The sequence below is a fragment of the Camelus ferus genome, chromosome 11 (genome assembly GCF_009834535.1).
Source record: "Camelus ferus isolate YT-003-E chromosome 11, BCGSAC_Cfer_1.0, whole genome shotgun sequence".
In the NCBI taxonomy this organism is placed as follows: Eukaryota; Metazoa; Chordata; class Mammalia; order Artiodactyla; family Camelidae; genus Camelus; species Camelus ferus.
In genome coordinates this window covers 16,789,433-16,798,706 of record NC_045706.1, presented here as the reverse complement: position 1 = coordinate 16,798,706, position 9,274 = coordinate 16,789,433, and positions in this window count along the sequence as shown.

The following is a 9,274-nucleotide window of genomic DNA, read 5'->3' as shown; positions in this document are numbered from 1 at the left end:
CACCAGCTCACCAGTGTGTCCCTCACAGAACCACAGGACGGCCAGGACAGCTGGAAGTGTGTCACTATGACTAATGGCACCAGCCTACGCTCTCGGGTTGTGTGGTCAGCAGAGGTGACATCCAGGACAAAGGCAAGACAGTGGAAGCAGAAGCAGCCTTGGAGCATGTCCACGTCTGCTTCTCTCTGTTCACGGTCACATTTACACCCCACTCCCTGAGCCCTTGCGTGCTCGGCCAGCCTGGTCCTGGCATAACCCAAAGGGCTATCTGTTGCTTGTAGAGTGAGTAGGGCTTGAAGGGAACTCACAGTCCTTGTGGTCCCACTCCTCTCAAGCTAAGAGAATCTGTAATCTGCCTCTGCCCCTTTCTGGTGTGTGGTCTCAGATGAGCCTTGCTTTTTGAGTGTGTTTTCTCACTGATGAAATTCAGGAGTTAGAAGGAGACACCTAAGGTTCGTTCTAGCTTTAATTAACATCCTAGACCACAACCGCAATGTTTATGGACCAAAAATTGAAACTTCTTTGCCCCCAGATGGGAGGAAGCACTTCTATTATGATTATAATTATTTATTAATTTATCTCAAAAGCTCTCAAATAATCAGGGGGCATTAAATTCTCATTTTATCAAATATTCCCAATCAGACACAGACACAGACACAGACAGACACAGACACAGACACAGACACACACACACACACACACACCCTTCACTTTGGAACTCCGTTTTACATTTAAAATATATACACTTTTGAATTTCTTAAGGTTGTATCTTTCTCGTAGATATAAACACATATGTATGTCTAATTCCTCAGCCTCTGGAGAGCAGCTGCACTTACACAGCACTTCCTAAGTGCTAGCAGGCGCCTTCCTAAGTGCTTTTCATCTGTTAACTCAGCGATGCTCACAACAGACCTATCAGGAGGGCATCTCCCAAAATGGCCTCTGGCAGAAGGCTGGATGGACAATCAGGACAGACGGGAAGACTGAAGCCCTGCTGCACAGGGTCCTCTACCTCCTGTTTTGCCCGCTGGGTGTGTTTTTTCTCTAGAAAACGGAGCCAGGGAGGGCAGCATGCTTGTACCCCCTCACTTCCACACTACCACCTGCATCTGCTGCCTAATGGCATCTCTTCAAAACAGCTTCAGGCTCCCACAGCCTCTTTCCCTGTAATTGCAGAAGTACCTTCCTCTGAATCAATCTGTCCCTTGGGGACATATAATTCAGTTACAAAGGTTGAGACCAGGGCTCAGGTGATTGCCAACAGAAAGCTGGACCTCATGGGTCATATTAGAAAAAGCATGCACAGTTGACTGCTGAGATCAGAAGCAGAGGTCAGAGGAGACTAAAGGAATAAATCTGCCACTTAAATTCTCTGCTTACTTCCCTAACAATGGCTTTTTCCACTCCTTTTCTTTATAAGCTTATTAAATATTTTATCTCTTTCCACTAACTTGAATCCTTTTCATCTCATCTTTTCCATCTTCCAAACTTTCCACAGGAAAGAAGAGCATCATCATTGTTTTTCTTAAAATAAATAAATCCTTGCCATCTACGTGACTCATTCTCATCATTGTTAGAAGCATTTTTTAAGTGCCTAGTTATTTGCCCCAAGCACATAAGATACTAAGAGAATTCTAGAATCCAGACTGCTGCCTCCTGCAACCTTCTGGTATTTACAGGTAGAATTAAGTTCGGGGGGGGGGGGGGGTTCCTATAAGTTTGTTAGGGTGACACAATCATGCTCATCCAGGCAGAAAGCAGAAGCTACCTCCTCTGGGAGGCTTTTTTCAAGCTCCCCTCCCATATTCCCAAGAAAACTCACTCCTTCTCACTTGCACACTCCCACATTGTTTTATTTTATGGCACCTTTGTTGGCAGGTCTGTCTCCCCTCTAGCTAGAGTTCCCTGTAGCAGGAACTAGTTGTAAGATGTATCGTTGAAATCCCAGGCCGTAGCATAGTTCTTGCCACCTAGATGGTACTCAGTAAATGCCTTTTGAATGAAAGAATGAATGAATGAATGAACAAATGCATGTCTATTGGTTACATAATCCTGGAAAGGCACATCATCTCAACAGGAGTGTCTGAACAGATTCCCGTGCTCCAGCTGACAGTGGACTGTCCCAATCCCTGTCTCCCAGCTTTAGGGAGCCCTGTTTTTCTTCTTAGGTCATTTTTCGGGGTGCTGTCTTCACTTTTCACCATGATTGCCGATGGTTTCTTTGGCCTAGTGCTTACCCTGCTGCTGCCGCTGAAGTCGTCAGCAGCCTGCCTGGTACAGTTTTAGAGATGGTTCAAGGCTGTGCTTTCCCCAAAGTATCCACCGTCCCACCCAAGCCTGCCCGAATACAAAAATACCTTTCCAACCGAGCTGGAACTGGTATGATGAGAATTCCCCCTGTACAAGTTCCAGAGGACCACTCCCATAATATGTGGCTGGTAAGGCCAGAGGGCACTTGTATGAAAGGGTCACCCCTGCTTAGCATGGATTAAATACTCAGACTGGTTTGCACACCCCCGACAAACAGAGAATGACTACAGACAAATGGTGACCCACAGAGCCCTTTGTGGGGAGGAGCAGCATCAGGCACGGGGCCCCTACCTTGGAAGTAACCCTGACCCAGAAGCATTTTGTCAGGTCATGAGTCTCACATTATGCCTTGCAAAACAGTTCTCTGTACTTAAGACTCCATGCCTGCAGAAAGAGTTTTTCCACTCTTTGTTCCTCATTGTTCCTAAACTCCACCTGGAATAGTTTCTGAGGAATTCATTTTAAAAACATCCAAGTCTCTGTTGTTCCTTCTGCTACTCGTAATGAACAAGATTTCTTTATTCTGTGTGTTATCAAGGAAAGCTTCTGGCTGTGTGTCCCCAAGGTGAGGCAGATCTCACCGAAACAACAGCCCACGAAGGTCCCATCCGAGCTCGTTAGTAGAAAGTAAGGATGCAAAAGCCAGCCCGCTTGTTTACCCACTGTTCCACCTTTTATCCCATTTCCATCCCCCTCTTTTCATTTCCACGTTTGCTCAGATTCTTCACACGCTTCCCAGGGTTTCTTTATTTGCCTCCAGAGCTTGAAATCAAATCTGCTTGCCGCACAAGGACACGGCTACTTCACCCTCTGATGTATGCAGCAAATCATGTTACAGTCACTTCAGAAGGGATCTGCAAGGCTTCTCAGAATAGTGCACAAAATCCTCCTGTGTTGGACAAAAACATTTCAATTGGAAGCAAATGCTGGACCTACAGATAGAATGATTTCACATCACAAAAGGCAGACTTCCTCTGATTGGAAACAAGTTACAGATTATTTGATGTCCCCATGTAAAACGTGCATTTCAAGGCCTTTCTCTGCTTTCAAGGGCAGCCTTATCTGGGCCAAGATACAGTATGCTGTGGAACACATTTCCACCCACAGCAGGCACGTAAGACACGCCCTATGTTTTTAATGCATTGCCACATAATTTCTCAAAATGCCCAGTAAGATAAATATTATTCCCATTTTACAGATCAAGAAACTAAGGCTTGGATACTACTCCTCTGCCACCTGCAAAGTCTTACAAGTCGTTAGAGGCAGAACCAAGTCTTGAATGCAAGCTTTGCACCCCGGAATCATTCTTTCCACTGCTCCATTCCCAGAGGTCTGGCATCCAGGGCTTTCTCTGAAGATCATGACTTGTTCCTTTGGTTGGCTAACTATCTCCTCAGTATCAGATGACACTACAAGAAACTAGGATGTCAGGTCAGTTTTGACATGTGTTAGTAACACCAAGCCTCCAGAATCTAGTTATGCATTAAATTCCTACAAAGGGCCAAATATTTTTCCCTAGGCCCTCGGCTTTCAGCAGAGACAAAGACAAATTCCCTCCCTTAATGGAGCTTCCATTCTAGGAAGCAAGTAAGGAATCAACCTCCTTTTTGATGGACCTAGGAAAGGGGAAGGTTCATAATGTCTTTCTACTTATTTAATATGCACCAACTTACATAGCAATTCCTATGTGCTCCATGCTGGTATAAGCACTTCTTAAATAATAGTCCATTTAATCATCATAACAACCCTATGAGGCAGATGCTACTGTCATCTTCATTTTAGAGATGAGGCAACTGAGCTATAGAACAGTGAAGTAACTTGTCCCAAATGGCACATCTCTAACGGGCAGGACCAGGCTTCTATCCCAGGCAGTCTGACTCTGGAAGCCATGCTCTAACCACTTTGCAGAGCTGCCTGTGACAACTTGGGGTTGACCAGAAAAGCGTTCTGCACAGCATGGCTTCACAGTAGCATCTCTGCAATCACCACTGTTACCACAATCATCATTAGAACATGTATAGCATTTTACATTATTGGATGTGATGGGAAGTTGCTGCCATGGGTGATGTTGCCCGAGCTTGTGGCTAACAGCTCATCTTCCTTAGCACGTGCTAAGAGTCAGGTGCTATACCAACACTTTTCCGTGTAAACTACAACTTAATACTCACAACCACCACCCTGTGAAGTCGACTAGCATTACTCCTACTTGAAAGATGGGGAAAACAGGAAGATGGAGGAGTAGGAAGACCCTGAGTTCACCTCCTCCACATAAACACACCAAAACGACAACTACATATAGAACAACTCTCTCTGGGGATGACCTGAGAAGACTCACAGAACAGCTCTTCTACAGTTAAAGATAAAAAAGAGAAACCACACCAGGACAGGTAGGAGGAGAAGAAAAGTGATCCCGTTAGGAGCCACACCTCCAGTGGGTTATCTAGAAGAGGAAGGGGATATCACAAACTCACAGGTCCTCCCTAAAGAGCTGGCTTTGAGCCATGGGAACTGGTACTGAGAAGCCTTAACTGTTTTTGAAAACCAGCAGGGCTATGACCAGGAGAGCCAGGGGGCTGCAGGAAACCAAGACTGCTCTTAAAAGGAGCATGTACACACTTACCTGCTCTGGCCTCCAGGGCTGAGGCAGCAGATTGAAAAGCACCTGGCCTACAAAGGCTGCCCCAGAATGCCCCCCACTCTACACCCAACTCCACCTCAAACCACCTCCTCAACCAAGGTGGCAGCCCCAAGCACATGCCAGGAGAAGCCCCAGCCCACACTCACATCAGCTCCAGCCCTCCTGCCAAAGCCACCAGGCTCATGAAGTCTGCATAGGGACATTACTACACAGGGAGACACCTCCAGACAAACAGAGGTAACTCCTTCACCTAACTCATAGAGAGAAACACAGAAAGCCAAACAAAATGAGAATATAGAGGAATATTTTCCAATCGAAAGAACAAGATAAAACACTAGGGGGAAAAAACCTTTAATGAAATGAAGATAATTAATTTACCTGATAAGGAGTTTAAAGAAATGGTCATAAAAATGCTCACCAAACTCAGGAGAAGAATAGAAAAACACAGAGAGAACTTCAGAAAAGAATTAGGAAATATTAGAAAGAGCCAATCAGAGCTGAAGAAATAATAACTGAGTTGAAAAATACACACGAGGCAATCAAAAGCAGATTAGGTGATTACAGAAGAATGCATAAGCCACTCGGAAGACAAAATAGTGGAAATCACTCAGAACAGCAAAAAGAGAAAAGAAGTTTTTAAAAATAAGGATAGTTTAAGGAACATAAGGGACAATATCAGACATATTAACATTAGCATTATAGAGGCCCCAGAAGGAGAAGTGAGAGTAAAGGGCAGAAAATGTATTTGGTTAAATAACAGCTGAAAATTTCCTTAATCTGGGAAAGGAAACAGATATCCAGTTCCAGGAAGAACAGAGAGTAGCAAATAAGACAAACCCAAAGAGATCCACACCAACACATATTGTAATTAAAATGTCTAAAGATAAAGAGAGAATTTTAAAGGCAGCAAGAAAAAAACAGAGTCAATATAAGGGAGCCCCCATAAGGCTATCAACTGATTTTTCAGCAGAAATGTTGCCAGAACAGTGTCATGATACATTGAAAGTGCTGGAAGAAAAAAACCTACAACCAAGGATGCTCTACCCTGGATGGTTATGATTCAGAATTGAAGTGTCCATCAACAGATGAACAGATAAAGGAGATGTGGTATGCATATGTACAAAGGAATATTAATCAGCCATAAAAAAGGGATAAAATCTTGCCACTTGCGGCAACATGGATGGACCTGGAGGGGATTGTGCTAAGTGACACAAATCAGACAAGAAAGACAAATACTGGATGTTTTCGCTTATATGCCGAGTCTTAAAAACAAAACATGTGAAAAGATAACAAAACAGACTCACAGAGAACAAACTAGTAGTTGCCAAAGAGGATGGTGGGGAGATGGGCAAAACAGGTAAATGCGATCACGAGGTACACACTAGCAGCCATAAAATCAGTAAGTCACAGGGAACATAGCCAACAGTTTTACAATAACTTTGTATGGTGCATAATCTATAAAAATACTGAAACACTGTTGTACATCTGAAACTAATAAAATATTGTAAGTCAACCTGAGGTCAATGGAAAAAAAAAGATGGGGAACTGGGATTTAGGGAGCGGAGGTGGAGATGGCTAGTTGCCCTCCCATCCCTCACTCAACACACACACACACACACACACACTCTTTTTGTTTCTTCTTCTCTGGGAACATTTGCTTGGCTGGATACATGGCCTCCATTGCAGTACCCAGAACCACATGAGTAGATTCTAGATTGTGATTTGTGAACAGAAGTGATGGGTGTGGCTTCTAGGAAATAAAATAAAGGAAAGGTGCCCTCTTCCTCCTCCCTCTCTCTGGCTGGGGCTGAAATGTGAACACAGAGGCTGGCCACCTGCAACCACGTAGACAAAGGCAGGGGTTGACAGAGGAATAAGGTGGAAGGAGCTTTTTCTCCATGGCTGTCAGGCCACCAAAGCAGCCCTGGACTCCTCGCCCCAGGCTGTTACGTGGGGAACAATTATACTGCCCACCTTGCTTAAGCCACTGCATTTGGGACCTCTGGTCCCAGCAGCCTAACCTGTATTTTCAAAACAGCTGTGAACTGTGGAAGTGGAACTTAGACCTAGGCTGTCTCATATTTACCTTGACCTAGAAACCTTTCTGTCCCTTATAGCTACATCACACTGGTATGCTCAAAGTTATGGTAATGGCATGACCTATCCCTCGGAGGGGAGGGCCACTCAGACTGAACCATGAGGCATCCTTCCTTTCTATCTCACTGCACTATCTCCTTTCCAACCTTGGCTCTCTCAAGCTCTGCCCTTCCCTTCTGCTGTGCTAGGCAGTTCTCTAAGCCACGCTGCATCGAGCTAAGGTCACTGGCAACTGCGAAGGGTTAAAAGCCTCTAGCAGGCTTGATTCCAAACACAACTGCTTCTTTCTTCAAGACCCTGAAATATCCCAAAGGGGTGAGACATTTCCCATAGATCTTCATGGAGATTTGCAGGTTTTAATTTTGAGTTTGAACATCATAATCCCGTTAATAGGCAAGCAACATAAAATACAAGAAACAATAGGCATGTAGCCATTACAAAATACTATTCAAATGTTAAAAATTAATAAACAAAGACTGATAAGTAATAAAATGCTTGGGGCCTGATGTGAACAGTTCAGAGGGACACTGTAGCAAGGGCATGGCAAATCCCAAAGCACCAAATTCATGTGAGAGTGATGATTTAGTTTCAACCAGACATTGCTCAATACATTAGACACAAATAAAACTCCAAACTCAATAAAACTCAAAAAAATAAAACACAATTATTTAATGTGATGGGGTTTCAGAGCCTCCTAGGAGCTATAAAAGGGTTTATACAAAGTTTTATGTTTACATAGAATTAATTAACTTTATAATAAAAACAGTTAAGCAAGCAGTGGAGGTCCTCAAGTCTGAGAAACCTAGCATTTTGGGTAAGCCACGTAATACAGCAGGCTGTGAACAACAGCTAGAAAAGGTTTACAATCATTCTCACTGTTGCCTTGGAAATGTCTCTATCATATGGCCAACCTTTGGCCTTGGAACATCATATCCGACTCCCTGAGACATTACACAGATACACATCTGCCTTTTTGTTAAATGCAAGTATTCAAGGCACTGCAGTTGAACCACACAGGGGCAGTGCCCATCTGTGGCTTTCCCAGATTTTCTCATGCCAAGTGATTTGACATGAGAACCAACATCTTGTTTCATCCTTTTCAGTTAGGTATGGGATTGCTTCCTCTGGTAATTAACATGTGGGACATAAAAGGAAATTAACTGATGACTCTCAAATATCGATTCACTGCATTAAATCAATCTTTCTATTAGAAAGCAAGCCGTTGCCATTAGCTTGGGACTCATTTCGCCGGTGCTCAGTTACACTGCTTGAATGGATTAGGCCAATTAAACGAATTCAAGGACACAATCCTACCAAGCCTACGAATCTATGGTAATCAAATTTAAGTCACAGATTGGTTTTCTTGGCCTGGAACGAATAAGAAATAAGATGGAACAAGCACTAAAAATGATACAGAAGTAGCTAGAATCAGATGAATCTGAAAGAGACATACTCACTTTCTTCTTAGGAGAATATCCCTCTTGTGTATACAATCCTTGAAAACAACAAATTGACTTTCTAAATTATCTCCATCTCAAAGACACTACCACCCCTACTTTCATCTTCCCATCTCACCCCAGAATCCCCACTTTCTTTCAAGGGACCTCCAGGTGCTTGGTACTGCCTGAAGGCTGATCCCAGCAAAGCTCTCCAACCCCAGCATCTTCCCTCTGGTGCCAGACCCCCAGCCCATATCACCAGTCCCAATAGAATTCTGTACAGTTCACTTATACATCCTTCCACTAACTGTAAATCCTATGCAGGACTGGACTCCGTCTGGTTCACCAGTATGAGAGGTCTTCATTAAATGCTGGCTGAGTTGGTATGAGTCCCCCATCTTGGAACCCCTGCCCAAAGCACCCCGTTGTGGCAGAAAGGGCACTGTCTCCTGTGGGGCCTGAGAAGGCAGAGTCCTCCTATCAGCGTATATTTTGGGATTTCTTATGGGAAGACACTGTTAAATGGGATAGTGCTATATCATACATTAAGTATTTTTGTGAGCTAGTCCTGGGATCTAACTTCCCTTTATAAGATTCGTTGAACAAGTTTCTTCTGTATAGCACAGGGAACTATATTCAATGTCTTGTAGTAACCTATAATGAAAAAGAATATGAAAACAAACCTATGTGTGTATATGTATGACTGAAACATTATGCTGTACACCAGAAATTGACACAACATTGTAAACTGACTATACTTCAACTTTAAAAAAAAAGAAAAACAAAGAAC